Source organism: Zalophus californianus, chromosome 2 (assembly GCF_009762305.2).
Source record: "Zalophus californianus isolate mZalCal1 chromosome 2, mZalCal1.pri.v2, whole genome shotgun sequence".
Taxonomy (NCBI): domain Eukaryota; kingdom Metazoa; phylum Chordata; class Mammalia; order Carnivora; family Otariidae; genus Zalophus; species Zalophus californianus.
Window position 1 is genome coordinate 1,907,968 of NC_045596.1, and position 26,962 is coordinate 1,934,929.

Sequence of the window (26,962 nt, forward strand, 5' to 3'; positions counted from 1 at the left end):
ATATTACTAATATAATTATGAACCTTTTTTCTGAACTTTATTACCAGAAATAATATAAGTCTAGGAACTGTTTCAGGAGGTTGGGAAAGAGAGAGAAATTATACAATTGGCCTAGCAGTGTGTGTACCCCAGATACTGTCACCTGTGTCAGAACAAATTAGCTCTGCATTGAGCCCCTGAGCCCCCAAGCCCCTGGAGGTTGGTGTCAGGGGATGGAGCCTGCATGCACATGCAGGTTTGTGCTAGGCCCCGGCTGCTCACAGGGACATTTATTCTGCATGTGCCTTCACAGTACCCTGCAGTGGCCGCTTTTGCTGTTGGCATGGGGAGGAAAAGGCCATCACTTGAGAGGGAGCTTTAGAATATCCTGTCCTGAGCACTTTGCTCTTCCCTTCTCTTACTCTGAAAGGCTTAATGTTGGTTTGCCTTATGGACTGACTTAGAATGACTTAAAGTCTTTACCTGAAAGTATGGATATTCTCATCTGCTAGCTCTTGCTTGAAATTCCTTGCAGAGGAGATGGAGTGAAATTTCTTGCAGAGGAAATGGAGATGCAGTGGCGTGGTATTAAGGAAGGAGCAGGTCTTCAGCTGGAAGGTGTGGGTTTACTGCTGGTTAACTGAGGGCGATAGAACAATAGGTGATAAAGTCACTTTACTGCCCTGAGACTCCCATTTTCTCAAACATCACGAAGTGAAGCGTTAAAGCAAAGAATGTTATGAAAACACTTTGAAAATGCAAATGCATTTATTTTATTTATTTGAGAGAGCACGAGCAAGAAGAGGCACAGAGGGAGAGGGGCAAAGGGAGAGGGAGAGGAAGCAGCAGACTCTCCGCTGAGCAGAGACCCCTACATGGGGCTCTATCCCAGGACTTGATCCCAGGACTCCGGGATCATGACCCCAGCCAAAGGCAGGTGCCTAACTGACAGCCACGCAGGTGCCCCAGATAAAGTCTTTAAAACAACAACAAGAAAATGTAAATGCCAGATAAAAACATCTGTCTACACAGAAGCTGTTGCGTGAATGTTCACAGCAGCTTTCTTCTTTTAAAAAAAAAATTTTTATTTATTTATTTGCCAGAGAGAGTGCAGAAGCAGGGGGAGCAGTAGTCAGAGGGAGACGGAGAAGCACGCTGAGGAGAGGAGAGAGAGAGAGAGTGCACAAGCAGGGGGAGCAACAGTCAGAGGGAGACGGAGAAGCAGGCTGAGAGAGAGAGAGAGAGAGGGCACAAGCAGGGGGAGCAACAGTCAGAGGGAGATGGAGAAGCAGGCTGAGAGAGAGAGAGAGAGAGCGCACAAGCAGGGGGAGAGCAGAGAGGGAAGAAGCAGGAGAAGAGAGAAGGAGAGGCAAAGCAAGAACAGTCAGGGAGACGGAGAAGCAGGCTGAGAGAGAGAGAGAGAGAGAGAGAGCGCGCGCGCACAAGCAGGGGGGAGCATTAGTCAGAGGGAGACGGAGAAGCAGGCTTCCCGCCGAGCAGGGAGCCCGCGGGGCTCGATCCCAGGACCCTGAGATGACCTGAGCCCAAGGCAGACGCTTAATTGAGCCACCCAGGCGTCCTGCAGCTTTATTCTTAATAGCCGAAAAGTAGAAAGAACCCAAATGTCCATGAACTGTGAGTGATAAACAACTCGTGGTGTATCCATGCAATGGAGCATTATTTGGCAACAATAAAGAATGAGGTGCTGATACATGCTGGACATGCAAGAACTTGGAAAATCTTATGCTAAGAAGGAAGCCAGAGAAAGGAGGAGGAGGAGGAGTCGGAATGGGGAGTGCTGCTAGTGTGCCTGGGGTTTCTTCTTGGGTGTTGAAAATGTTACAAAATTAGATCTTGATGGTGGTTGCACATCTCCGGGAATAAATGAGAAACACTGAACTGTATGCTTTAATTGGGTGAATTTTTATGGTATGTGAACATATCTCGGTACGACTGTAAACATGCCAGTGCTGCATTGGGGGTTTTAGTCTACCTGAAGTGAGTCTGTTGTCAACTGTCATATTAGTGCTGGGTATTAGGAATGTGGTGTCAGGATGCAAGTCCAGTTTTGCCACTCAGAGTATGTGGCCCTGGATCAAGTTGGTGAAATTTTCTGAACTCCTTTTCTTTTTAATTTTTTAATATAATTTTATTATGTTATGTTAGTCACCATATATTACATCATTAGTTTTTGATGTAGTGATCCATGATTCATTGTTTGTGTGTAATACCCAGTGCTGCTCCATTCAGTATGTGCCCTCCTTAATACCCATCACCGGGCTAACCCATCCCCCCTCCCCTCTAAAACCCTCAGTTTGTTTCTCAGAGTCCATAGTCTCTCATGGTTCGTCTCCCCCTCCGATTTCTTCCCCTTCATTTTTCCCTTCCTACTCTTTTTTTTTTTTTTTTAACATATAATGTATTATTTGTTTCAGAGGTACAGATCTGTGATTCAACAGTCTTGCACAATTCACAGCGCTCACCATAGCACATACCCCCCCCAATGTCTATCACCCAGCCACCCCATCCCTCCCACCCCCACCACTCCAGCAACCCTCAGTTCGTTTCCTGAGATTAAGAATTCCTCATATCAGTGAGGTCATATGATACATGTCTTTCTCTGATTGACTTATTTCACTCAGCATAACACCCTCCAGTTCCATGCATGTCGTTGCAAGTGGTAAGATTTCTTTCTTTTTTTGATGGCTGCATAATATTCCATTGTGTATATAGACCACCTCTTCTTTATCCATTCATCTGTCGATGGGCATCTTGGCTCTTTCCACAGTTTGGCTATTGTGGACATTGCTGCTATAAACATTGGGGTGCACGTACCCCTTCGGATCCCTACATTTGTATCTTTGGGGTAAATACCCAGTAGTGCAATTGCTGGATTGTAGGGTAGCTCTAATTTCAACTGTTTGAGGAACCTCCATACTGTTTTCCAGAGTGGCTGCACCAGCTTGCCTTCCCACCAACAGTGTGGGAGGGTTCCCCTTTCTCCACATCCCCGCCAACATCTTGAACTCCTTTTCTCATCTGTAGAAGTAGGCGTAGTAACTGTAACAATCTTGTCTAACCCAAGTCTTGCGGGGCCACAGTGAGACAACATTTGTCTACTTACAGCACACAGGTGTGCTGTCAGTATGCATTTTCCCTTTCTTTCCTCTTTTTCCAGTGCATAGACTGGTGAGAAGTGGATGCTAACAGGGAAAGGCACACAAGGGCAATAGAGCCCTGTGTACTACCTATCTCCCACTATTTTTTTTTTTAATAAGTCAAAGCTCTATGCAGAGATATTTGTGAATGTACAGCTGTACATGTTTGCAGCTTAGCAAGAACTTTGTGGTTAACAATGCTTTCCAAGATTTAAGAATGTTTTATTAACAGGCCAGCCTCATTCCCAGATGATACTATTAATCAAGTTGTTGCATAGAGCTTCAGGCAGGCAAGGGAGGGTTGGAAATGGGGCTTGAGTCTCATGGATTGAGCTCCCTTTAGGATTGTCTACTTCAGGAGGAGGGGATGTGACATGCATCCACCCCTCTTTAGGGGAAGTAGATGGCCCCACCATTCAGATAATGCTATCTCAGTTTGTTCTGAGCACCGTCTCCAGGGACGGAAGCACAGTGTACTTTGACAGCATAAACACCAGGAATGTCGATGACCTCTAGAGTATCTGGAACATTTAGTGTGCTCTGTTTGCTGCTAGGGTGTCTGACGGATGGATTGTTTTAGAAAGCAGGGGTTTTCTTCAGGGGAAGGAAGCATTTCTTTTCCAGCTTTTACTCAAGCGATGAGACTATGAATTTTATTTTTTCTGTTTCTAAGTGATACTAGCATTTTAGAGACTTATTAATTCTTTGAACTTTTAAAAAAGCCTTCAGTGTAGGAGGATTTGTACTGAGCATTCAGGAATCAAAGATAACAAGAACAGAAGTCCCACTTCAGGGGCTCAGGGCTCTTCAGGTCAGACAGTGCAGGGTAAGCCCATGAGGCTGGCCGTCCAGGCTCTCCTGCTAGGGTCTTTGGGAGGGGCTCGAGGTAGATGCCTGTTAAGGCTCTTCAAGTCATTGAGATGTTTCATGTCTCTCACCCACAGTTACTTTTTTTTTTTTAAGATTTATTTATTTTATTGAGAGAGAGGAGTACGAGAGGGAGAGGGAGCGAATCCCAAGCAGACTCCCCACCTAGCACAGACCTGGGCTCGTTGTGAGATCAACCTGAGCGGAAACCACTTAACCCACTGCGCCACCAGGTGCCCCACCCACACTGTTATCATTGATCTCTTAAAAAATCAAGCAAGCATTTCTGTTTTAAAGTATATTTTATTTTTTTTCTGGTGGATAATTTCCATTTTTGTTGCTTCATAATGCACTAGGATGAAGTAGACTCCTCATGAAAACTGCAGATTTGCATGACCAGAGCTATGGGAGACTGCCAGTACCTTTTTCATGAAACAAATTATTTGTACGTTATTTCTGTTTTTGAGGCCACTGACCCCGGATTTCACTGTGCTGTGGAAAAAGCTATGACATCATCTTTATTCTCAATAAAAATCAAGGCTGCATGTCATTTGCTAGAGTAGATACACGAATTACGATTTGAGATGTGATGTACACACATTTTTTTTCCCTGAAAGGACATATGGTTTGTGCTTTTATTTTAAACTCAGGTAATCAGCACACTTTTAGCTATGGCTATAATCTGACTCTCAGACTGTTTTAAGGGTTAGGGGAAAAAAAAAAAAATATATATATAATATATATATATTTATATATATATATATAAAGCCTAGTGGGGGTTATGGATTGCTAAATGGTGTGAAATTTATTCTTTTTCTAACTTCTTAGAAGTTGGTCACTTTTCTTAATATAAGTGAGTCTATGTATTTCTCTAAAAGTAGTTCTTTAGTGAAGCTAATGATTTTCAACGTATTATCTTTTCATTATGTAAGTGTGTTTAAATTTCATTATGATTTCTTCTTCGGCCTGTAAGCTGTTTAAAAGTGTGCTTTTATGGGCGCCTGGGTGACTCAGTGTGTTGGGTATCTGCCTCTTGGTTTCAGCTTGAGTCATGATCTTGGGGTCGTGGGATGAAGCCCCATGTTGGGCTCTGCGCTGGGCATGGAGCCTGCTTGGGATTCCTTCCTTCTCTCTCTCTCTCTCAAAAAAAAAAGTGCTTTTAAATTATTAAAAATATATATAATGTATTTGTATATATACACATATATATTTAATGTACACATACATTTTTAAATTTCAGTTATTAATATGTTTTAACTGCACTGTGACCAGAGAAATGGTTTGTATGCTACTGATTCTCTGGAATTTGTTGAGATTTTAAAATTTCATCCAGACATGAGGCTAATATTTATAAATGCTTTTTGTATTCTGGAGAAGATTATATATTCTTTGTTTTTAGAAAACAGGGAGGTGCAAGGTTCTGTATACTTCTGAAGATGTAACTTGTTGATTGTTCTTATTATCTATTTACTGTTTACAAATTTTTGACCGCTTTGCCTATTAATAATTGAGCAATGTTTTAGTTCCCCATTATGATGGTCAATTTATCAGTTTTTGTCTGAGTTCCAGCAATTTTTGCTTCATATGTCTTGAGACCATTTTTATAAGGCATATATATTTTTTTAATCTTCCTGTTGGAGTGAACTTTTTTTTATCATTATGTAGTGGCTTTTTCCATCCAAATAAATACTTTTATTTTCCATGGTTTTTTTGTTTCATAGTCACATAGAAACTCCATCTTTCTTTTGGTTGGTATTTGCCTGGTATACCTATTTTCATCCATTTACTTGCAAACTTTTATATTCTGTTCTTACGTTTTATTGATATATTCATTTTTTGGGGGGGTGGTGCTGTAATCAGTTACCTCAAACTTGGTGCCTTAAAACACAGGAAATATTCCCTTATGGTTACGGAGGCCAGAAATCCAAAATCTGTATCACTGAGCTGACATCAAGGTGCCAGCTCTGGAGATTATTGGAGAAGAATTGTCCCCTTGCCTCTTCTGCCTTCTTAGGGCTGCCAGCATTGTTTGGCTGTGGCCGTCTCACCGCAGTCTCTGTGTCCCTGGTCACACTGCTCTCTTATGAATGTGTGGTCAGATTTCCCTCTGCGCCTTTTTATTGGCAATTGCATTTAGGTAATCCAGGTAGCCCGGATAATCTCATCACCCCGAATCTTTAACCACATCTGCAAAATCTTTGCCATGTAAAATAACATTTACAGGCTCTTGGGGTTAGAACTAGTATCTCTGGTGACCATTATTCAGTGTACCATACTGGTTGTAATTTCTGTCTTTTAACTGGCTTTTATTTATCGTGATTATGATAAATGTGTACCTTTTCTATCATTTTGCATTTTGTTTTTTGTTTTAAAGATTTTTTTATTTGAGAGAGAGAGAGATGAGAATGAGTGGTGGGGAGGGATAGAGGGAGACGGAGACAGGCAGACTCTGCGCAGAGCAGGGAGCCCGCCGCAGGGCTTGATCCCAGGACCCTGAGATCATGACCCGAGCCAGAGGCAGACGCTTAACCAAGTGAACCACCCGTGTGCCCCTACATTGTTTTCTATTTGTCTTTTGCCCCTTTATGCTTGCCTTTTTATTTATTTAAAAAGATTTTATTTATTTTTTATACAGTTTTAAAGATTTTATTTATTCATTTGAGAGAGAGAGAGAGCACACAAACGGGGAGAGGCAGAGGGAGAGTGAGAAGCAGACTCCCCGCTGAGCTGGGAGCCAGACACAGGGCTCAATCCCAGGACCTGCAGATCATGACCCAAGCCACCCTGATACCGCAGGTTTTATTTATTTATTTGACAGAGAGAAAGAGAGAGAGCACAAATAGGGGAAGCGGCAGGCAAAGGGAGAGGGAGAGGGAGAAGCAGGCTCCCGACAGAGCAGGGAGCCTGATGTGGGGCTCAGTCCCAGAACCCCGAGATCATGACCTGAGCTGAAGGCAGATGCTTAACTGACTTGAGCCACCCAGGTGCCCTTGCCTTTTTATTTTTTTTTTAAGATTTTATTTATTTGAGAGAGAGAGAGTGAGCGAGCGAGACAGTAGGGGGAGGAACAGAGGGAGGGAAAAGCAGACTCCCTGCTGAGTGGATCCCATGCCCCTGAGATCATGACCTGAGCTGAAATCAAGAATCAGGCATGCTCAACAGACTGAGCCATGCAGGTGGGCCCATGCTTGCCTGCCTATCTATCTATCTATCTATCTATCTATCTATCTATCTATCTATCTATCTATTTATCTATCTATCTAAGATTTTATTTATTTGACAGAGAGATAGAGAGTACAAGTAGGCAGAGAGGCAGGCAGAGGGAGAGAGAGAAGCAAGCCGGATGTGGGGCTCGATCCCAGGACCCTGGGATCATGACCTGAGCCGAAGGCAGATTCTTAACCAACTAAGCCACCCAGGCGCCCCATGCTTGCCTTTTTAAACAACTAAGTTTTGTTTTTTCTTTTTCTTTTATGTTCTCCCTTCTTTTGGTTTGGAAATTACATACTCTGTTTTGTTCTTTTAGTGGTTGTACTTGAAATTTTACCCTGCATATATGTGACAAAGTCTGAAATTAATACTGTCTTCTTCCACCAGACAAAACAAGAACATTAAAGCACTTTAATTCCAGTGAAACGCAACAATCAAGTTATGTGCTACTGTTGTTCAGTATTTTAGTCCAGGCTTTTTTTAAACTCATAAATTGGACATCATCATCCATATACAAAATACATGTTTAGATTTTTTTTCCCATTTAGCAGTTTCTTTACTCACAGTCCTTATGGCATTTCTGATTTTTCTTCCTGGGATCATTTTTTTCTTCTTTAGAAGTTCTTTTCTGCAGGTATGTAGGTGGTACCTTTGGTTTTGTTTATCTGAAGTGATTTTATTTTGCACATTCTCAAAAGATAGTTTTGCTTGATGTAGAAATCCAGATTGCCAGTTATTTCCTTTTAGGATTTTGAAGATACTCTATTCCTCTTTTGTTTCTATTACCAGTTTGCCAGCGTCTAATTATTATTCCTTTGTAGATGATCTTTTTTTCTTGCCTTTGCTCTTCTATATTCATTATTGTGTCTACAAGATGTGTATTTCTCTTTATTTATTTTGCTTGGTATTTGTGGATTCATGTCTTTCGGTTACATAAAGTTGTTAGCCATTCTCTCCTTGGATATTATATTGACTCTTCGCTATTCTTTGTTGTTTTTTAGTTTTTATTTCATAATCAAAAAACTTTATAGTCCAGCTAGACTTGGAGGGGAGCAAGGAAAATATGGAATCCATAGAACTGCAGTGAGAGCACAGAGATTATAGGATATTTCAAGGAGATGGGGGTGAAGGGTGCTCTCCTGAGCTACAGGAGGAATGGTCTGGTAGTTAAGTTAAACATAAGTCAAACTTAAAAGGTTTGTCCACAGTCAGCAATGGTGGTCTTCTTGCTGGTCTTGCCATTCCTGGACCCAAAGCGCTCCATGGCTTCTACAATATTCCTGCCTCTCTCACCTGCCAAAGACTGCATGCTTGCCATCCGACCACCACTTGGTCTTGGCAGTGCAGACAAAAAACTGGGAACCATTTGTATTGGATCCAGCATTTGCCATGGACAAGATGGTAAGACCTGTGTGTTTTGGGATGAAATTCTCATCATCAAATTTCTCCCTATAGTTGGACTGGCATGTGAATTCACCACCCTGGCACAATAAATCCTGGAATAATCCTGTGAAAGCAGGAGCCTTTATAACCAGATCCTTTCTCCTCAGTGCTCAGAGCACAAAGTTCACCATCTATGGAACTTTGTCTGCAAATAGCTCCAAGGAGATGCCGCTGAAAGGCTTGCCGTCTGCTGAGATGTCGAAAACTATGGTGGGGTTGACCATGGCAGACGGTGCAGGGAGGCTCTGGGGCAGAGTGGGGCAGACTCTTCACTGTTCTTTATTATCTTGGCCTGTAACTCCAGTAGATGTGTAGTGGACTTTCTTATTCTGCCTCTTCTGGCATGGTTTGTATCTCCTTGTCGCCCTGTGCTGGTCTCTGGGGAATTTTTTCAAATCTGTCTTTTAATTTACTAATTCCTCTTCATCTGTGTCAAAGCTGATATGAATTCATTAGTTGATTTGTAAAGTATTTTTTTAAGTTACTTTAAAAGATTTTATTTTATTTATTTTTAAAATGTTACTTATTTGAGAGAGCAAGAGAGCGATAGAGCGCGTGCAGGCACAGGGGAGGGCCAGAGGAAGAGGCCGACTTCCTGCTGATGAGGGAGCCCAAGGCTCAGATCTCCAGGATCATGACCCGAGCCACAGGCATATAATCAACTGACTGAGCCACCCAGGCGCCCCAAGATTTTATTTTTCAAGTAATCTGTACACTCAAGGTGGGCCTTGAACTACAACCCTGAGATCAAGGAGTCACATGCTTCACTAATTGAGCCAGCCAAGTGCCCTGTAAATAATTTTTTTAACATTTATTTCTGAAAGTTCTGTTTGGTTTTTCAGCTGTTCATTTTTGATAGTCCCTGAGACTTGTCATATATGTGATTAACTTTTTAAACATTTCATACATAGTTATTCTGTGTTCTGTATTATAATTCTAGTATCTGAAGTCTTTGAGGGTGTAAGTGTATGGTTTATTATTTCTGATGACTGTCACTCATGCGGATTGTTTTGGGTTTGTGGAATTTTTACCAAGACCTCCTATTTGGTTGATTTTAAACTGGGGAAAAACCTGGGGATCAGCGTTGAGAGGATGTTTTTCCTGAGAGGATTGTTAACTTATTTCTACTGTGAGCCAGGGTCACTGCCCACCTGAGACCATTTCCACCCTTTTCAGAGTTCCAGCTCATTGGTTCCTTTTTTGCCTCCAGCAGTGCTCATTTTTGGTATTTGACCTCTGCTAATGCTGCCTGTTATGAGTGGTTCCCATTTGGAGTTAACTAGTTTCATTCTCATGGTTTTGGGCCTTTTTTTTGGTTTAGCCCTCAGAGGTTTCATGTATTTCTTATATGCAAATAACATTGGTTTTTATGGAAAACCTTATTGAGTGGTAGGGCCTCTCAAATATTTGTCTTACTCAATCTCCAAGTGGTATTTATTAGTAATGGAAATAGTGGTTATGTACTGGTTGAAAACTTAGGAAAAGTATATTCAGTATGAGGTGATTCTCATGTGCGCAGTTTGAGGGTCAGTGGAGTGAGTGCAATGTGTTGGTGTTCTTGGTATAGGAAGGAGCTAGCTCTAGCTTGGCCAGCGGGTGAGAAACTTCGGTAGTAAAGTCATGACTTTGCTCAGTTTTATCATCTGTAAAAGAACTAGATGACTTTTTTAAAAAAAGATTTATTTACCTGAGAGAGCATGCACATGAGCCACAGAGGGGGGAGGGGAGGGCAGAGGGAGAGGGAGAAGCAGACTCCCCACTGAGCTAGGAGTCCAACAAGGGCCCAGCCGCAGGACCCCTAAGATCATGACGAGCAGAAGGCAGGTGCTTAACTGCTGACTCACCCAGGCGCCCCTATAACTGATGACTTTTAAGTTATTTCTGGTGCTAAAAATGTATGCTTCTAAGGTTTTGTTTTACTGCCCTTTTTTTCTGTTATATTAATTTTCTTTAAAAGATTTATTTATTTATTTTTTAGAGAGAGAGTGTATGCACAAGCACAAGCCGGAGGGGCAGAGGGAGAGGGAGAGAGACTCTCAAGCCGACTCCGTGCTGCGGTAGCGCGCAGCTGGATCTCGTGACCCTGATATCGCCACCTGAGCCAAAACCAAGAGTCGGACACTTAGCCGACTGCGCCACCCCAAGCGCCCCCTTATTCTATTAGTTTATAAGCATTATTTAAGATCCTGTGTTCAGAGCATTGTGTTGGGAATGTCGGAAGATGAGCATTGTAATTGCTCCTGACTCAGTAAGCATGCGGTCTAGCCTTTGTTTAAACATGGACAGCACAGGGGCACCTGGGGGCTCGGTCAGGTGAGGCGTCCTACACTTGATTTCCTCTCAGGCAATGGTCTCAGGGCTGTGGGATCGAGCCCTATGTCAGGCTCCCCGCTCAGGGGGTAGCCTGCTTAGGTTCTCTCCCTCTGCCTCTCCCTCTGTCCCTCCCCTGCCCCCCACTCGCATGCTCTCTCTCTCTCAAACAAATAAATCTTTTTTTTTTTTTTAAAGATTTTATTTATTTATTTGAGAGAGAGAGAGAGAGAGAAACAGCATGAGAGGGGAAAGGGTCAGAGGGAGAAGCAGGCTCCCCGCTGAGCCGGGAGCCCGATGCGGGACTCGATCCCAGGACTCCGGATCATGACCTGAGCCGAAGGCAGTCGCTTAACCACCTGAGCCACCCAGGCGCCCACAAATAAATCTTTTTAAAAAATGGACAGTACAGAGCAGTGATGGCATCTGTAAGAGGGACCTCTAGTAAGTGGTGTGCTGTGTGTCCCTGTGCACATATTAAGGAGGACAGTTAATTAGTGCCCGTCATAGAATGTTCTTCCAGTGTCCTCTAAGAGATGCAGTTTATCTTTATAAAGGTGCTGCTGTTTATGATGATAATAGCTACCATTTATTATATTGCCTTAATTTATTGCTTACTGTGTACCAGGCACTATACTAAACACTTGGCATAACTCATTTAATCTTAAATCAAGGAAGCAGATAATAGTATCATTCCTATTTTACAGATGAAGAAACTGAAGTATATTATATAGAGAGAGAGATGAAGAATGTGCCTAAGGATATGTAGCTAGTAAGTGATGAACTGGGATCAGAACCCAGGTGGTCTGGCCCTGCGGTCTAAACTCCAATGTGAATTGAGCATGTTTATTAATCAGTTAGCATTGGGAGGCTAATGGAATTTTGTTGAAGACCCAAGCCACATTTGTTCTTTCTTTTTCCTTCCCTTCCTTCCTTTCCTTCCCTCCCTTCTCCCTCCCTTCCAAAGATTTTATTATTTGTCAGAGAGAGCGGGAGCGAGGGAGAGTGAGAGCACATGAGCAGGGGGAGCAGCAGGCAGAGGGAGTAGCAGGCTCCCCGCTGAGCAGGGAGCCCAAGGCAGGATTCGATCCCAGGTCCCTGGGATCATGAGCTGAGCCGAAGGCAGACACTCAACCCAGGCATCCCCCAAGCTAGATCTTTCTGTACCAATCTGGTATCAGATGGATTTTGGAAATATAAACAGGATAGAGTACATGAAAGTTCACTTAAATTTGTTTAGTCAAACAGATGGTTTGGTTGGCTTATCTTTAGGCGCCTCACCCTAAATTGTTTTCAAAACCACACCCAAATCAGATTCAGTAAGCCACACTAGAGTATTGGTTTAGGGATTGAGGTAAAGTGAGAAATCTCAATTAACTAAACTATGCGTGTTGATACAGATAGAACGCAATAGTTTTTTTGTTGAAATATGAAAAGGTAAATAAGATGAGCTTATAATAGAATGGTTTTTTTTTTTTAAGATTTTATTTATTTGAGAGAGAGAGAAACAGCATGAGAGGGGAGAGGGTCAGAGAGAGAAGCAGGCTTCCCACTGAGCTGGGAGCCCGAAATGGGACTAGATCCCAGGACTCCAGGACCATGACCAAGCCAAAGGCAGTAGCTTAACCAACTGAGCAACCCAGGCGCCCCTAGAATGTTTTATTTTTTATTTTTTAAAAGATTTTATTTATTTATTTGAGAGAGAGAAAGAGAATGAGAGATAGAGAGCATGAGAGGGAAGAAGGTCAGAGGGAGAAGCAGACTCCCTGCTGAGCAGGGAGCCCGATGCGGGACTCGATCCTGGGACTCCAGGATCATGACCTGAGCCGAAGGCAGTCGCTTAACCAACTGAGCCACCCAGGCGCCCCTAGAATGTCATTTTTAATTAAAATAATGTATTTTAGCTTTTTAGTTGGTTAAACCTAATGTTCTTGAAGTTTCTGAAGTGAAATTTTTTAGCATGTTACTTTTATATTCTCATTGGACATTAGATAATTAAAATATTTCCTATTGATAGGGTATCCACTATGTGTCAGATGTGGTGCTAGATATTTTACTTTTATTATTTCTAATTGCCCCAACAGCCTTGGAACCATATGACTTGAGAGGAAACTGAGGTGCAGGTCAGACCATGTAGTTTGTGGGGAAGCAGTGGAGTACTGCTGGCTCAAAGCTGAAAACCGTGCACCAGCAGGCCTCTTGGGAGTGAAGAACCACACCTCTGTGCCTCTGGGGAGAGGCGTTATTGGTGATGAGAATAACTGGAAAACGTCATTCATGAAAATTAATTCCAGATGGTTAAGAACAAATGTTTAAAACTATAGAGGCTGGGGAAAAGCAAAATAGAATGTTTATCAGAGGTAATTCCTAAAAACTTTCTTGGAACATTTTGTGACATGTGCCTGTGAAGGAATGAGAACTGTCTCCTTAAGAGCAGAAGATCTCAGAAGAAAAGTTTGCAGAACTAAATATGCAAAATATTAAAATATTTGCTCATTGAAAAATAAAATTACAGAAGGTAATAGTCTGGGTAATCAAATATGACAAAAGGCCTAGGTATACTGCTTTTTTAATTTGTCAGAATAACTCGTCAAGATTTTGTTAGGTAGGTGGACAAAGAAGTTGGAGATGTAAATAAACACAGGAAAACCATTCATCCTTACCTGCTAATCAGAGAAATGACAAAGCAGCCACTTCTTTTTCTTTTTTTATTTTATTTTATTATGTTAGTCACCATACAGTACATCATTAGTTTTTGATGTGATGATCCGTGATCCATTGTTTTCATATAACACCCAGTGCTCCATGCAGTACGTGCCCTCCTTAATACCCATCACCGGGCCAACCCATCCCCCCTCCCCCCCTCCCCTCTAAAACCGTGTTTTGTTTCTCAGAGCCCATAGTCTCTCATGGTTCACCTCCCCCTCCGATTCCCCCCCTTTATTCTTCCCTTCCTTCTCCTAATGTCCTCCATGTTATTCCTTATGTTCCACAAATAAGTGAAACCATATGACAATTGACTTTCTCTGCTTGACTTATTTCACTTAGCATAATCTCCTCCAGTCCCATCCATGTTGATGTAAAAGTTGGGTATTCATCCTTTCTGATGGCTGAGTAATATTCCATTGTGTATATTGACCACATCTTCTTTATCCATTCATCTGTTGAAGGGCATCTCGGCTCCTTCCACAGTTTGGCTATTGGGACACTGCTGCTATGAACATTGGGGTGCATATGGCCCTTCTTTTCACTACATTTGTATCTTTGGGTAAATACCCAGGAGTGCAATTGCTGGCTCATAGGGTAGCTCTATTTTTAAATTTTTGAGGAACCTCCACACTGTTTTCCAAAGTGGCTGTACCAACTTGCATTCCCACCAACAGCGTAAGAGGGTTCCCCTTTCTCCACAACCTCTCCAACATTTGTTGTTTCTTTCCCTGTCCATTTTTGCCATTCTGACTGGTGTAAGGTGGTATATCAGTGTGGTTTTGATTTGAATTTCCCTGATGGCTAATGATGATGAACATTTTTTCATGTGTCTGTTAGCCATTAGTATGTCTTCTTCAGAAAAGTGTCTTTTCATATCTTCTGCCCACTTTTTGACTTGATTATTTGTTTTTTGGGTGTTGAGTTTGAGAAGTTCTTTATAGATCTTGGATACCAGCCCTTTATCTGTAATGTCATTTGCAAATATCTTCTCCCATTCTGTGGGTTGCCTCTTTGTTTTGTTGACTGTTGTCTTTGCTGTGCAGAAGCTTTTTATCTTGATGAAGTCCCAAAAGTTCATTTTTGCTTTTGTTTCACTAGCTTTTGGAGATGTATCTTGAAAGAAGTTGCTGTGGGCGATGTCAAAGAGGTTACTGCCTGTGTTCTCTAGGATTTTGATGGATTCATGTTTCATATTGAGGTCCTTTCATCCACTTTGAGTTTATCTTTGTGAATGGTGTTAGAGAATGGTCGAGTTTCATTCTTCTGCATGTGGCTGTCCAATTTCCCAGCACTATTTATTGAAGAGACTGTCTTTTTTCCATTGCATGTTTTTTCCTGCTTTGTCAAAGATTATTTGACCATAGAGTTGAGGGTCCATATCTGGGTTCTCTATTCTGTTCCATTGGTCTGTATGTCCAAAGCAGCCACTTCTTACCTACCAGAGCAGGGAAATTTTAGTGATACCTTTGTTTCTTTTTCAGAGTATGTGAGCCGAAAAGGAAGTGAAACTTTATATTTAGTCCCAACCCATTTGGGGGTTTCTTTACTGTGCACTTTCCTTTCCAGCGGCAGGTTTACCTTTCCAGCAGTTATTTTAGAGACTAGTTTCCCCGCTGGCTGTTAACTGCGTTTCCAGCCCCCACCCTAGGCAAGGCCCTCCAGCTAGGATTTTTTAAAGGGGGGTCACATTTTCTGGGATATTTATTTTATTTGCAATGTCACAATTATTTGAGAATGCTTTGCATTTTTGTTGGCTTGTTAAAATATGCTGTAGTTTTTCAGAAGTGTTCTGAACTGTTGTGTGGAAATAATTTTGAAGCGCAGTATGCCATGCTTTTGGGACCTGAACAGAATTGCCTCCCTAAGTAAAAGTGTTTTTATTCATTTGAAGCTTGGGCTGAACACCTTGATGGATTGTTTCTATTTAATGTAACTCCAAGAAGGTCACGCTGCAAACCAAGGCTCAAGATTTTCCTAGACACACCAATATAAAATACTTGGGAAAGAATGAATTATTTGCTCATTTCAGAGCTGGGTTAAGTTGAGGTTAAAAGTGCTAGTATTACTTAGGTAGGTGTTAAATGACAGAATGAAAGGGATAAACTTTTTTTTCTTCTTGAAAAGAGCAATTGGCCTCTACTTGGCTTAACAGTGTCTCCTGTATGGACATACTATTAATGTTTCACCCTGCATCTTGAATTTCTTCCACAATTCCAATTACATAATTGCCACTTAGCATGGCTGAGTAAGATCAACAGTCAGTGGTTTCAGAATGTGAGTCTTTTCTACCGCCCTCCAAGTTGTTTTTCCCCTGAATTGAAAAGTTCTGTTTCTAAAATTTTAATCAGTAGGCTCATGATTTTAAGGTTTTATTTATTTATTCATTTATTCATTTATTTATTACTTATTTTATTTTTTTCAAGTAAGTGCTGCACCCCAACATGGGGTTTGAGCTCACAACCCTGAGATCGAGTGTTGCATGCTCTGCGCCCCATGATTTTAAGGTTTTAAAAGCACTGCTGCATATACAGATGTTAAATAGTTCCATGTTTAACCATTTTGTCTTCATTTTTTTAAATAAAAGGGGTATGCAAAAATTATAGGGTTTCCCTCAGTCCCCAAATATGTAATACTTTTATTTTTTAATTTTAATTTTAATTTTTTTAAAGATTTTATTTATTTATTCATGAGAGACAGAGGGGGAGAGAGAGAGAGAGAAGCAGAGGGAGAAGCAGGCTCCCAAGGGGCAGGGAGCCCAATGCGGGCCTCGATCCCGGGATCCCGGGACGATGACCTGAGCCGAAGGCAGATGCTTAACCATCTGAGCCACCCAGGCACCCTGTAATACTTTTTAAAATACGGGTTTTAGGCTCTCTGCTCCTCCCCGTTCGACAGACAGCCGCGAATTCTGGTGCAGTGCCAGCCACGTCCCTGAGACACGATGGTGAAGGTCGGAGTGAACGGATTTGGCCGTATTGGGCGCCTGGTCACCAGGGCTGCTTTTAACTCTGCAAAGTGGATATTGTCGCCATCAATGATCCCTTCGTTGACCTCAACTACATGGTCTCCATGTTCCAGTATGATTCCACCCATGGCAAATTCCACGGTACAGTCAAGGCTGAGAACGGGAAGCTTGTCATCAATGGAGAAAGTCCATCTCCATCTTCCAGGAGCGAGATCCCGCCAACATCAAATGGGGTGATGCTGGTGCTGAGTATGTTGTGGAGTCCACTGGGGTCTTCACCACCATGGAGAAGGCTGGGGCCCACTTGAAGGGCGGGGCCAAGAGGCTCATCATCTCTGCTCCCTCTGCCGACGCCCCCACGTTCGTGATGGGTGTGAACCACGAGAAGTATGACAACTCCCTCAAGATTGTCAGCAATGCCTCCTGCACTACCAACTGCTTGGCTCCTCTGGCCAAGGTCATCCATGACAACTTCGGCATCGTGGAGGGACTCATGACCACCGTCCATGCCATCACTGCCACCCAGAAGACCGTGGACGGTCCCTCTGGGAAGCTGTGGCGCGATGGCCGAGGGGCTGCCCAGAACATCATCTCTGCTTCCACTGGTGCTGCCAAGGCTGTGGGCAAGGTCATCCCTGAGCTGAACGGGAAGCTCACTGGCATGGCCCTCCGTGTCCCCACCCCCAACGTGTCCGTCGTGGATCTGACCTGCCACCTGGAGAAAGCTGCCAAATACGACGACATCAAGAAGGTGGTGAAGCAGGCATCAGAGGGCCCCCTCAAGGGCATCCTGGGGTACACTGAGGACCAGGTCGTCTCCTGCGACTTCAACAGTGAGACCCACTCCTCCACCTTCGATGCCGGGGCTGGCATTGCTCTCAGTGACCACTTTGTCAAGCTCATTTCCTGGTATGACAATGAATTCGGCTACAGCACCCGGGTGGTGGACCTTATGGTCCGCATGGCCTCCAAGGAGTAAGAGCCCCCTGGACCACCAGCCCCAGCGAGAGCAAGAGGGAGAGAGAGGCCCTCAGCTGCTGGGGAGTCCCTGCCCCAACTTACCCCGCAAAACACTGAGAATCTCCCGACCTCCACCGTTTCCATACCAGACCCCCTGAAGAAGGGGAGGGGTTTGGGGAGCCCTACCTTGTCATGTACCATCAATAAAGTATACTGTACCCAGCAAAAAAAAAAAACAACGGGTTTTATATTTGAGAGCTATTGACATTCATGTAGGTACCTAAAATAATTCTAGAGAATTTTAACTACCAAAGGTTGATTTACTCACTGTTTATTAGTATTAAGTATGTTTTATTATATTCTAGAATTTTGAAACTGGCAGTCTTACTAATCAGAATATCAGTTAACTAGATCTTTCTGTTTAATTAATAGCCATGTCTGTCTACTGAGTAACTTCAGGGAGTTCCTTTGGTATTGAGATAGACCTGAAAGCCTAGATCTGGCTTAGGGGATGCTGCCTACGACTGAGGGAAGGTGCTTTCTGGCACCAGCTGTCATGATGCCACGGGCTGGTGGGTGGGACTTCATACGAAACACGATAGCGAGCGTAGCATGTTCACTCAACGACGGTGTATGCTGGGTATTGTCCCCCCGCTACCCACGAGAAAACTGCGGTACAAATAGCTTGTCCTGGGTATCCTCTTAGTGGGTAGCTGGGCTGGGGTTTGAACCCTCGTGACCCCAAAGCCTCCCTTCTTCCCATTAAGCATCATTGCCTCTTCACCGTTGTAGGACCTGAAGGTTGTGCGCTCACGGACTTTCCTGCCATCTGCTGCCTCCCAGGGAATATTGATTTCAGGCGGATCACAGGTGGAGAACAGAGCTGTCGGATCACTCAGAGACAGCCAGGCAAAGAGCCTGTTCTTACTTCAGCCAACAGATACTAGGGTGTGGGATGAAGGAGAGATTGACGGAAGTCTCTGTCTCGCCATGTTGGCCTCTGTCAGTGTTGTGGACTTGCCTGGTCCCATGGCTGCAGTAATATTCTGTACATGCTGCTTCAACAGCTGAAAGTACTGCCCACGTCCTACATAGTGCTCATAAGATCATTTTTATGACTTCTTTTCCATCCTGCTCCTTTGTAACTGCTCAACTTTTCCCCTGATACTGATTCCTTTGTTTGTCAGGGAAACACTCTCATCTCAGGCTAGTGTTGTTAGTCCCTCATGTGTTTAACTAGAGTGCAGAGTGGGTTTTTTCTTCCCTATCAAATGTAGATAGAATTTTCCTATGCTTACGTGTATCTGGTCAACCTGTGCTTCCTGACTTCTGCCGTCTTTATGAGCCTCACTAGAGTACCATGCACACTCAGTTGTGAGGTCTAGAATTCTCCTCTCACTTTCCTGCCTCTGGGAGCTGTGCTTGCGTGGGTCTTCAAACCCAGTCAGCTAGAGAGGTATAGCTACTGTCCTGGTATACCAACTTTGGGAATTGACGTAATTCTTAGAAACTTAAAACCCGGGCACCTCAAAACACAAAACCCGATTTGATATACAGATTGTCCGTTTGCAGTCTGGAGCTGCCTTGTGAGTGACAGATTTGGAGCCTTCGAGTTAGCTACTTGTGTCCCCAGAGTCTTTTCAGTCACACTTCAGTTGTGATTAAATGAAGCAGAGCCATGGCTTTTCTTAAAATCGAATGCTCTGGAATCCAAATACTTAGATTAGCATTACCGGTCCGGAATGTGAGACCTGAATATGTATTTCTCTCTCTCTCTCCTCTCTGTGTGTCTCTCCTCCTATATATACATAAAGCATTAGCCCTGTGAATATAGTAGGGAATGTAATACCGTAATACAGTAGTGAATACAGGTGAGTCTCTTGCCTTGTTGGGGTTACATTCTAATCGGGAGACAGTAATACTGACAACGCACACTTGAATGCTTCCTGTGTGTCACATCCTTGTTTCTAAGCATTTTACATGCATTGACTGTGTGAGGTGGTACAGTTGTTAGCCTTATTATTTCAGAAGTGGGAACTGAGGCCAGAGAAGTTAAGAAATCTTCGCAAGCTTACAGAGCCAGTAAGTGGCGGGGCTGGAATTTGAGCTCCAACATTCTGGCTCCAGAGTCTGTGCTCCAGCAGGGGTGATAAGAGCCTTGAAGGGAAAGAAAACCCAGGGTGACTTGAGAGAGCTGGGAGTAGGGGCTACTCTGAATAGTGTGTGCAGGGAAACCAATCTCAAAATTTAGAGGTGAAATTTGACTTAGAACTTACTCCTAAAATATGGAGTCAGACACTCAGTCTAGCTGGGTTAAGTTTGTTCTGGACAGAGTAAAGAGTAAGTCTAAAGACTGTATTGGGTGTGTTTGTGGACAGAAGGGAGGCTAGTGGACCTGGGACGGCAGGGCCAAGAGACGCTGGGGGCCAGACTGGGAAGGGCCCCGCTGGCTATGGCCGGGATTTCAGATTTTATTCTAGGGACCGTGGGAAGCCATTGGTGGGACATAAGCAGGGGCAGGACATGGTTTGACTGTATTTTTGTGGAGAACAATTTATAAGAGTTTGAGGGTAGAAGCAGGGAGACGAGACTAGGGGAAGATTAAGAGTCCTGTTTTGGACAAGTTAGGTTGGAGGGGACCTTTGGTGTCTTTGTTTTCTTCTTTACCAAAATGTAAATGAAATACTTTTAATGCTTAAAATGATGATAAACTTTGTTTTATCCCTCTCTCCCTACCACCTGTGACATCACCTTCTCCAGAGCCTCCCTCCGCCGGCGCCTCCTGTCTAATGCCGTGACTTGCCTCCCCACCTCCTTGTGCATCCAGTGCCCAACCCACAGCCCTTCTCACCTGCCGACACACTGTGTGATTTACCGATTCCTCCTGCTGACTGCCAGGCCCCTCTGCTAGGACCTGTCACTTCTGTTTGCAGGCAAAGTGCAGAGCCTTTGAGAGGTTGGATTGTCCCCTCTACCGCAGTGGTGTCATGTCTACTGAAATGGCACAATTTTGAAAAGTAAAAACTAATGAATGTATGTAATTTGAAGCATAATTTTCCTTTGTCTCAATTTGTTTTTGACCTTTTTTTGGTTTATGGTTATTAAGACTTTTTCATAATTTCCCCTTTAAGGTATCATCTGGAATTTCTAAAGACTTCAGAGGTTTTTTTTTTTGGATATTAACCTAGTGCTAGCAGTATTGAGAAATAAATTATGTGAGAAATTATTATTTTTTTTAAGATTTTATCTATTTATTTGAGAGAGAAAGAATGAGAGACAGAGAGCATAAGAGGGAAGAGGGTCAGAGGGAGAAGCAGACTCCCCGCCGAGCAGGGAGCCCGATGTGGGACTCGATCCCAGGACTCCAGGACCACGACCCAAGCCGAAGGCAGTCGCTTGACCAACTGAGCCACCCAGGCACCCCGAGAAATTATTTTTTAATGTGTTTTTGAAACTAGTTGTAGTTGTGACAGAGATAGAAATACTCAGTTATCTGTCACAAACAATACAAATCCTATGAGCAAGAAGTGGTTTGGTGCTGTAGAATGCTCATGGGCCTGGCTGGGACCCCTACGTGTGTCCAGCAATCACGGCCACTCCTGTGCGTGCACCGTCTGCCAAACACTGCTGAAAGCTCTCCAAACAGCATTTCGGATTCTTACGATACCTCTCAAGGTTACCATCAGCACATCCGGTTGATAGAGGAGAAAACAGAGCCAGAGAGAAGATCCTTGTCTGGGATCACACCGTTGGTGAGCAGCGCGGTGGACTCACACTGGCCTTGGTCTGACTCGAGACACACGCTAGGCTGCTGCTGTCTGCCAGTGATTCCCTGTGCGCCCAGAGTCCTCTCGTCTTCTGCGTCTGTTTCCCACTTGTAAAACGAAGGGGTCAGAGTTAAGGGGTCTCCTGTGGAGACCATTACAATACTAGTCCGAAGGCTACAAGGTCCTCACGCCTGCTCTTCTGCCTACTAACTCCTCAGTTGAACGCACTTAGGGAGCACTTCCATGCGCCCAGTGGCAGGGTCAGATGCCGTTAGACCACAGAAGTTCATAAAGCAGGCTGGACTGTGTTCCTCTCATAGCTACAGACTTCAGGCCCGTGCGACCAGGGCGCTGTGCTTGCACTGAACCTTGCCTGTCATTCTCTAACGCCAGAAGGGAGGTGCATCCTATCTGATTCCTTATAGAATGAAATGCCCTTTGGTCCTTCAAGGGCAGGAACTCCAGGGTTTTTGGCAGCATGGAAATATTGGCTGCGAAGTAGAGCCAATATGGATTTAAAGAAATACTCCGTTTTAATCAGCCAGTACTGATTTAAAGAAATACTCGGTTATAAACGATTTTGATATGAACAGAATCGTTTTGGAGGAGAGCCTGTGAGGGGCTCATGTAACCCAATACATTCTGAACCCTTGCCATCTCTACTTAGGGTCAGACGGTCTCTTAGAACCTACATCTTATCACCTGTAAAATCAGGATAGGGCCACCCTACTGAAACACTTAACAGAATATAAAACTATAAAACTGTAAACATGTTTGATATCCTCATGCTGCTGGAAATCCAATATGCTGTGTACTCTGTTCATTTTATACCTTCAGTGGTGCTTATTATTAATGTTCTTAATGGTGTTATATTTTTAAATGTTTCTTTTTTTTATAAATTAAACTTAAAAAAATACATATGTATGAACTCTCCTGGCCATCTCAGTACTCCCTCTACCCAGATCCTTCTCACTTCTTACAAGGAAACCACCATTTTAAGTTTCTTGTATATTCTTTCATTTATTTATGCAAATACAAATATTTTTCTTATCCCTCCTTTCCTCCCCTAAAGGCACCATCCATCCATCATTCTTCGTATTTTTTCACTTGACAATATATGCTTATTTTTTTTTAAGATTTTATTTATTTATTTGATACAGAGAGAGCCAGAGAGAGAAAGAGACAGCAAGCACAAGCAGGGGGAACGGCAGGCAGGGGAGAAGCAGGCTCCCTGCTGAGCAGGGAGCCCGACATGGGCCTCAATCCCAGGACCCGGGATCATGGCCTAAGCCGAAGGCAGCTGCTTAACCAACTGAGCCACCCAGGTGCCCCGACAGTATATTCTTATTTTTGTGAAAACTAAACCGTCTAAAAACTTGTGTGCTCGTAATTACTTGGTAGCATAAAGGGGTTTCCTTCCCTATCAGCTGGCATAATTACTTTTCAGAGAGTATACCTTTAGGAGAATTTTACTTATGCTTGTGATTTTAAATACTTTCTGACTAGCTCCAAAGAGGACAACCTGGCTCTGTTTTCAGAAGTCCCAGAGTTAATAAAGTAGCTCACAGCTCGACCTTTGCGTGTGCAGAATATATATGTCTTAGCACGCTCAGCACTTGTGTCCTCAGTCTGTTAGCCCTGGGTGACTATTATCTTCAAAGTTTCCTTTTATCATTTGTTTTCCACGGGAACCAATTACTTCACGAGTAGGAACATTTAGTCACCAACCATTAAATTCTGAAAAAGCTGTTTGTTTTGTGGTCAGTGTTTTTAATCTCCCTTACTTATAACCCTGCCAAACTTCCCTACCTCCTCCCTCCCCCCAGAAAAATAAACAGAAATCCAACTCACTTACTTTTAGCAAGCCATGCTTCTGGAATGAAATTCAGAAAGAATTTTGTTTCAGTAAAACAGCAAGTTTTGAAAGACTCCATGACTTCAGTAAAAATATAGTGAAAAATAAAAATCATATAGTAATTGAAGGACAGGAATAGTATGACGAAGGAGTAAAAATAGAGAAAATGGTTGGCACTGTCAGAGGATAAAGTTGACTTTTGCTCTTGGTTTTGTGTGGTGGCTCAGGGCATGTGGCTTAGGACGTGTGGATCAGTAACTGCAGTGGAGACTCCTATGGAGTGGCCGTTACTTGTTAAATTGTGAGGCACGGTATATAAGATGACTCCTCCCGCATTCCTCTTTTGAAATCTGAAGTGCAGTTTCCTTTGTGGAATTTCTTGAAAAGCACTTGTTTGGGACTGTTCATCTTGGGGTTGTGAGTTCAAGCCCCACATTGGCGGTAGAGATTACTTAAAAATAAAATCTTAAAAAAAAAGAAAAGCAGTTGTTTGAGAGGAAACTGATTGATATGAGCGCACGTGCCATCTGAAAGTACTGGATGTCAGTTTTTCTGGAGGGAAGCAAATTTTGTGAAATGAGTCTTGGAGGATGATTTTGTCTTTCTTCACCATTCATCCACTTCACAGATCTTTATTGAGGGCTTCTTAGGTGCTAAATAGTGGGGAGAGAACACTGTGCTTCCTGCCCTTGGCCTGTGTCCCCCTTTCGACTTCTTGTGTGGCATTCGAGGTATGAGCTTGGCACTTGGAGCGAGTGGGCTTGGGTTCACGGCCTGACTTGGCCCTTTATTTATCTTGCAACTTCAGGGACTTGAAACTGAGTCAACTTTTCACCTGCAAATGGGGAACTGTCACAATTACTCACGTGGACTAATGTGGGTGGAAACGTGCTTTGTGGGGCCCTTTGTCACACGCCTATAAGGTCCTGTATGGGGCTCTCTTCTGGATCCCTTGCACTGACTAGATGCTTTCTTCTCACCTGGAGTGAGAAGCATTAGGTGTGGAGTTTGGGAGTCATAGAAGTGATGATGATTTCTCTATCACGTTTTCTCGTTTTTTTCCCCATGGTGCTCTTGGCTGCGTTGTCTCATTTGAGTCATTAGGTTAGGAAGATATTCGTACTTAATGGATGAGGACTTCGTCGTTGTTGAAGTTATACAGTGGAAGGAGTGGGGCTCACCACTGACGCTGGGCCCAGTGGCCTGTCCGCTGCCCAGTACTGACCCTGGCACTGGAGGGTCCTGTTGGTGCATGAAGACCGTTTGATGAGAAGCGGTTAAGGAGGGCTAGTCTCCAAACCATAGTCTTGTTTTCAGATTTTTGCTTTTCCACTTAATGGCTGTGCATCCTTAAATAAGCAACTGAACTCTCTGTAACAGAGATTAAGAAGCTATAGTTAGGGGCGCCTGGGTGGCTCAGTGGGTTAAGCATCTGCCTTCGGCTCAGGTCATCATCCTGGGGTCCTGGGATCAAGTCCCACATCGGGCTCCCTGCTCAGTGAGGAGTCTCCTTCTGCCTCTGCCCTGCCCTGCCCGTACCCCCCCCCCCACGCCCCGACTCATGCTCTCAATAAATAAAATCTTTAAAAAAAAAAGAAGCTATAGTTAAAAGAACAACAGCAGGTATATGACTGTATGTAAACACTAAATAAACTGAGGAAGATTTAGGCTGGGGACTTGTTAACTAACCATTCACCATCAGGGAGAGAGGAGGAAAGAGGACCCACCCAGATCATTTCCTGACTAAAAGGAGCATAAGGGTGGGTGACAAAGCTGGGAAGCATTGCTTTGACTAAATTTTAGTTTTTACTTTTTTTCTGCTTTGATCTGTGCTAGGACATATGGTGAGGGGTAGTGTGTCACGTAGTTAGGAGCAGACGCTGGGGCCAGGCAGCTGGAGTTCAGATGCAGCAACCTCATGCTGGCTGCTGAACTGCTTTATGCCTCAGTTATCTTATCTGTGGGGAAAAAATGAGTTAAGACATATACAATTGAGTGTTACTTTTATTTTTATTTACTTATTAAAAGATTTATTTATTAGAGAGGGCATGCACACACACAAGAAGGGGGAGTGGCAGAGGGAAAGTGAGACAAGCAGACGCCCTGCTGAGCGGGGGACCCCCCACCCCCCATGCAGGACTCAATCCCAGGACTCAATCTCCCTCCTGCCAGGAGATGATCTGGGTGGGTCCTCTTTCCTCCTCTCTCCCTGATGGTGAATGGTTAGTTAACAAGTCCCCAGCCTAAATCTTCCTCAGTTTATTTAGTGTTTACATACAGTCATATACCTGAGCTGAAATCAAGAGTCAGACGCTCAACTGAGTGAGCCACTCAGGCGCCCCTACAATTGAGTTTTAAATCAGCACTTTACACATAGTAAGCAGTGATTATTTTAAAGGGGACTTTTGAGCAGTTTCATCTGCAAGAGAACATCTGGAGACACAGGAATAGAAATGATCCGATCAGAGTAATTAAAGGCTTTTACTTAACTTTGAGGTCTCAAGTAGGGCACAACAGTCAGCCTGAACCCGTGAAGAAGAATCTTAAACATAAGGTGGGTGTTTGTCCATTAGGGGAACTGGAGAATGAGGCTAGTAATGTGAGCAGTGAGGGGTATAACTCATTATGGTTGTGTTCTGTTTAATTTGCGAGAGAGCTCCAATGTTGGGCTCCCTCCTGCCAGGAGATATTAGGGACTCCTCTTTCGTTGACTGGCATAGCAGCCCAGTTTCTAAAAGTTCATCATGAATTTCTGGCTGGAGTTTTCATGTCTCTTTTGCTTTTCCACCTGAGGCGCTGGACAGGGTGTGGACGGTCTCTGCAGCACGATGTATGCCCTGTCCTTTGCCTGAGCTTAGCCATCAGTGTCAGCTTCTCCTGTTTAAAAGCTTGTCACTCTTTCCAGCAAAGACTACATTTTCTAAAGCTTTTCCCCCAGTTTTATTGAGGTATAATTGACAAAATTATAATATATTTAAAGGGTACAGTCTGATGATTTGATAAGCATATACACTGAAATGATTCTCACAATCAAGTTAACACGTTCATCACTTCTCATAACTACATTTTTTTTTGTTTTAGGTGAGTCTGCCATTTATTTCATTGAGTGTGTCCTGATGATGCAGTTTGGTTCTGGGTGGAAACCTCACGGAGCCCTTCCAGAGAAGTTAGGATGTCGCTTGTAGTGGGTAGCCTACTGCAGGAACAGAGTCTCTCTTGAGTCCCTACTCTCCCAGGGCTTATTTACAAAAATGAGTTAGAGATTGAGTGTCCCCGTTCTCTGTGGGCCCATGGACTGGTGATGGAGCGAGTGTACACACAGATGTCTGGTGCTGTTTGGAAATGGCTGAAGAGAGGTCAGAGTAAAATACCTCAGAACACAGCAGGCCAAGCGCCGAGCTCAGGGGCTTAGGGACGCTTCATAGAGCAGGATATATTTAGATCTTGAGAATGAGCAGAGCTGAAAGATTGGGAAGAGAGAACAGTTCAGGTAGGGCATTAAAAGCTCCCTAAGCCCCTTCCCGCTGGGTGCCAGGCAGCAAGCGTGAAAAGCAGGGACACTGACCTCTCACTCACTGTGCTGGCTCTGCTGCTCTCTCAAGGCTCAGTAGGTGTTCGTTCATCAGGTGACTGCCACCTGCCCCGTGCACCTGGAAGCAACCACTTAGCTTTCCGGACAGCCCTCTGTATTAGTTTCTTGGGACCGCCAGGACAAAGTATCATAGCCTGGGTGGCTCAT

The 26,962-nt window shown here is 43.6% G+C and overlaps 1 protein-coding gene and 1 pseudogene across 7 annotated transcripts in view; both read left to right on the forward strand.

Annotated features, from left to right (window-relative positions):
- LOC113924765 overlaps positions 1-18,074 on the forward strand; it is a 31,247-nt pseudogene extending 13,173 nt beyond the window's left edge.
- Positions 1-26,962, forward strand: part of ADD1 (adducin 1) — a 93,105-nt gene that overhangs the window by 14,079 nt on the left and 52,064 nt on the right. The window lies entirely within an intron of this gene.